Genomic DNA, 5,244 nt, shown 5'->3' on the forward strand with positions numbered 1-5,244 from the left:
TTGTTGCTTCTGGGGGCGGATGCTTCCGATGTCTTTGTTGTACGGTTTAGAATATGAAGTACCGAAGCTTACAGAGAAGGAATGACTAGAAAATTCAAAGCTTCAAACTTACGAGACCTCTGTTAATGAGATGAAGGCTTCCACTATCATTTTCAGAGTTTAAACACCCAACAAGCGCCTCAAAATTTCAAGTTTTCTTCCTCCAATTCTTGCTAAGTTAAAGGTATTTTCTTCCTCTTTCCTTTATGCAATTAAACTGCCATTATTTACCTTAAAATAGTTTTGGAACCAATAAAAGTGAAGTGAGAAATTTGGGAAGTTTTTTACCCAGCAATTCTTGATATTATGAGGGATTTGAATGTAGGGGTAAGTGGCTTAAGAGTAGAGGAATTGTGGGATAAACATGGGATTTGTGGACCTGTTGGTTGTGGCAATGATCCCAGTTATACAAGTACTGTTCACCACTGGTGTTGGTTTATTCATGGCTGTGGATTCGGTGAACCTGTTGGGCCCCGAGGCCAGGCACTCCTTGAATAATGTAAGTAAAAATCACCATTTGCATCGCTCTCCATTACATGATGAACAAAATAAAATAGGAAAGCTGTAAGCAAGGGCAAAGTATGGAATCTGTGTTGATTCTTTATAAAGATTATAAAGTTTAAGTGTTGAAGTTTAAATATGAGTAAAACAATGAAGTAACTAAACGGTTATCATACATGAATATACTTAGAAAATATAACTTTAATTAATGGCATACATAAATGCGAGTTTAAACATCCATCAATATATTTTCCTGATTTTCAATTAGATTTAATTTTAAAAGTTCGATAAAATTAACAAAAAAGGAAGAGAAGATACAGTGAAAGTGAAGATAAACGATGGATGGGATTCATTTAATTCAAAAAAGATGTTATTTTAAAAATTATGTTATTTAAGTAAATTAAGAAACAAAAGTCGAGTTTAAGATTAAATTTATATTTTATTTAAAATTAAAATCAAATTATTTTTAAACGTGACATGTCGATTGGGATAATAACGGTTAACGATCCAATAACTAAAATATAACAAATCCACATCCTATTAATATGAAAATCAACAAAATGCTATTCAAAATAAAATCCATTCTAATAAAAAAAAGGCAAAATCCCTTCTAATAAAAAAGGGAAAAATCCATTCTTATATGAAATACATAAAATTAGACTTTATTGATATATAATAAGAGAGATTGTAGTTATGATGATCGTCAGGTTTCACTCTTTCTTATATGGAAAAAAAAAATCACTAATGATAGTAATATAATGCGCATATATGAATATTTTAATATGGAGGAAGAGTCAACTCAGGTATTTTTGGATCATGAGCGAAAACTTAAAAATATGTAACTATAGAATTAAAGTATATTTCATTACTTAAAATAATAAATTTAATATTATATTAATAAATTATAAAAAAATGTTTAAATTTTGTCAAACTCATCATTTTTATTATTTGGTTAAGAATACACCTTAAATACAACTAATGATTAAAATTGAACGTGTGTATGATGTGGACCTTGATTTTGAATAAAAAATAAAAAATAAAGAATGACGTATTAATTTATCGTTAGATTGAGATTGAATAAGACTAAAAATTAAAGAATATTTGATAAATCGAATAATGAGATTTGAAAAGGAGAGAAAAATATGGCTAAATTTAACTCACAATAATGAATTAATAAGAAAAATAGAAAAGAATGTCAAAGATTAAACATTTTATAAAATTAAGAAAAATTAGAGGATCCAATTATAGGTATAAAAATTAGGGGATACCCATTACAAATATAAAAATTAGGGGATACCCATTACAAATATAAAAATTGAGGGCCCTGAGCCAGGGTGCACCGCCTAAAAGAGTATAAAACTTTCCCCTTGTCAGAAAGAGAGCACTACAAAATGACATTTCAAGATCTATTGATTCTAATTTTTAATGTCTTCCATTTTTATTTCCTTCCGAGTAATATTTCATTTCATTCAGAGAACATTATAAAGTGCTATGTTTTCACTTGTTCCTATGGGTGTGAGTAATTGTTTATATGCAAACAAAGCATACACATTGTTAGTGATCTAATTTTTTCTCTCTTTGGTGACCAGCTTGTTTACTTTGTGTTCTGCCCGCTCTTGTGATTAGCAGCCTCGCTGAGACCATCACTTTCGACAGCTTGGTCAGCCTGTCAGTTAAATTTCACTTCTTATCAGAACAATTCTTTTATAATTATTTATTTCATTGTTAACACTGCAATTCATTGATTTCTATCTATCGATTTAGGTGGTTCATGCCAATAAATATCCTTCTTACTTTCGTAATTGGTTCAGCACTTGCTTGGTTCCTCATCCAAATCACTAGAACTCCCCCACATCTGCATGGCCTCGTCATTGGTTGCTGTTCTGCAGGTAGGTGGCGGGAGTGCAAGTGCAACATCTCGTTTGTGGTAGTGTGGGCAATTGCTAATGATCATAAACCCTTTGTTGTTCCTAATATGACTGCAGGAAATGTGGGAAACTTGCTTCTTATCGTTGTACCGGCTGTCTGTCAGGAAGCAAATAGTCCTTTTGGAGATTCATCTGCCTGCTCTACTTCTGCCGAGGCTTATGCTTCACTTTCTATGGCGGTAGGAGCAATTTATATGGTCTTATGTGTATATCATCATGAGAGTGTGTGCAAATAATAGCATTGCCCCAATCGGAGACGATTCAACACCGGACATAGAAATTCTAAAAGAGAGTTTGAAAACACGGGTGGAGAGTTGGAAAGAAAGTTTACTACCTTCTTCGACACAGTGTGCTGAAATGCCTGGCAGCGGCTCTGTTAAAAGAATACAGGTTATTCCAACTTTACTTTATGATCTAAAAGTTAATGAAGCACACACAAGCTTCATATTGTCTGCAATTCACTCTGGAAACTTTATATGAATGAAGAAATGCATAAATTTTATACAATTTAACTTCCAACTTGTTTAGGTCCCAGTTATTGAGAAGATATTTCACTTTATCAATATGATTGGTGAGAAGATCGAGTTCAAGATGATATTTGCACCATCGACAGTTGCAGCGGTATCCTGAAACTTATTTCACGTCTTTTCTGTCTATATATTTGTATTTTGGAGCAATTGATGTATATATTTGTATTTTGGAGCAATTGATGTATATATTTGATTGCAAATCAATTACTTTTTCTATGATAATAAGGTAAAGAAAATTGCAGAATCCCACTTTTTATGCATTATTAAAGGTCAAAAGCCTTGAATAATGTTCTTGGACAAGGCAATATGTATTTTACCTATTGTCATATGGTTCAGATGTTACTACTGTCAACAATGACATGAAATGAGTTGTTTACTGCTAAAATCGGATATTCTCTTCATTAGCTGCCCTTAGTCGATCTCTTGTTTCGTTACAGATTCTTGGATTTATGATTGGGTCGGTTTCTCAGATCCGAAAGGCGTTGATTGGCGACAGTGCTCCTCTTCGTGCCCTTCACGGTTCTGCTTCCTTGCTTGGGTAAGCAACCTAGTACAGAGACTTTTGATGAATGAGTCTCCATATGATCTTGTTGGATTCTCAGTGGCATCATATTCCTAAGAAGAACTAACATATGAACTGACATGTAGAGACCCTGCAACTCCCTGCATGACCTTGATAGTCGGTGCAAACCTTCTAAACGGTAACATTCGAACATGTCGATTCGTGGAAACACATAATGCTTGGTATTTATTAGTAATTCGATTCGCAGGTCTGAAGAGATCAGGAGTAGGCCTGCATGTGATTATAGGGGTGATCCTGGTTCGATATCTGTTCATGCCACTGTTGGGCATAGGCATTGTTAAAGCTGCGTGCAGTCTAGGTATGGTTGGATCAGATATGTTATATCAGTTTGTACTTATGATCCAGTATGCTGTTCCACCTGGAATGAGTGTAGGCATAATCGCAGAGTTGTTGGAGGTGGGAGAAAGCGAGTGCTCGGTGATTATGCTCTGGAGTTATTTACTGGGTGCATTCTCCCTCACAATCTGGTCAACCTTCTACATGTGGATTTTAGCTTAATGACCAAGTAATCCGAGAATGATACTCATTGTTAGAGGAATATTTGCAGATTGCATGAGTGAACCCTAACATCTCATTGCTATTGTTGTAAGCTTTTATCTTAGGGACTTAAAAGATATTGACCTTAATTTTGTTGGTTTAACCAAGCATGAATCCACACGTAGATTAATTTAACCCATATATCAGATGACGTGTAACGTATGAATTCCACCTCATGCTCAAACTGATCACATGCAAACGACTCCTTCAGTTGCTACCCGTAGTTGTCAAGTATGCCCCTATCAGAATTAATTTGATGCAGCCCTCTGGGGGTCGTGTCTAACATCGCGACTCGGCTGGATCCAAGTCAGAATCTTGCTTCAGATTGGCAGTTTCAAACTCTTGTTGAAGGAGCTTGGAATTGCTAACAATTAACCAAGCAGATTGTAGCTGCTACTCATGCACCAACAAGTTTCTATGATTCCAAATATTCCATAGGAGCACAAGCAAATGAGTGATTGCTTGATTAATGAAATCGTTGGCACAATGCGAGATTATTGGTGGTCTGGGAGGCTTAATCAGCGTGGCATATTATGAATCAAGCAATAATCTCCTATGGATGGCTAAACTTAACAGCAAAATCAAATGCAGCCTGCAATTTTAATACTATTTTCAGAGGTATCAAGCAAATCCAGAATGCAACTGCAAAACAATGAAACATCAATATGCTGTTTCTGAATATATTCACATGAGCAGCAATGTGTTTCCACTACTATTAGCCTACGTATCCATTTATATCAAGATGAAACAATAATTGTCAAAACAAAATCCCTCCCTATGCCTAGTATGATCTAACCTCAATGTACAACAGCGCTTGGGTAATGATCGGGAATAGCCGAACAAAGCCGATTATGGAAGTGCCTCATTGTAACTGCAAAACCAACTTGTCTGACCTACTGTCAAGTAGTTTCACTATTTAAATCTCAGTAACTCTTTGCAGAAACACTGAGGCCGGCAGTAATTGCTATGAATTTAATCTCTCACTATACTCCATTGTCAAATCATCCGGGGCTGGAGGAGAAAGTAGTGGAATTGCTGAATCACCAGAAAATTTTTCATTGATCTCCAAGATCCTTCTGGCAGTTGCCTGAGCCTCTTTGACACCAGTTTTTTTGGAAGAAATGAC

At 35.1% G+C, this 5,244-nt stretch overlaps 1 pseudogene; it reads left to right on the forward strand.

Annotated features, from left to right (window-relative positions):
• Positions 1-401: 401 nt before the first annotated feature.
• On the forward strand, positions 402-4,108 carry LOC120216834 (annotated as a pseudogene).
• Positions 4,109-5,244: the final 1,136 nt, after the last annotated feature.

This window comes from Hibiscus syriacus, unplaced genomic scaffold (assembly GCF_006381635.1).
Source record: "Hibiscus syriacus cultivar Baekdansim isolate YM2019G1 unplaced genomic scaffold, ASM638163v2 tig00000765_pilon, whole genome shotgun sequence".
Lineage (NCBI taxonomy): Eukaryota > Viridiplantae > Streptophyta > Magnoliopsida > Malvales > Malvaceae > Hibiscus > Hibiscus syriacus.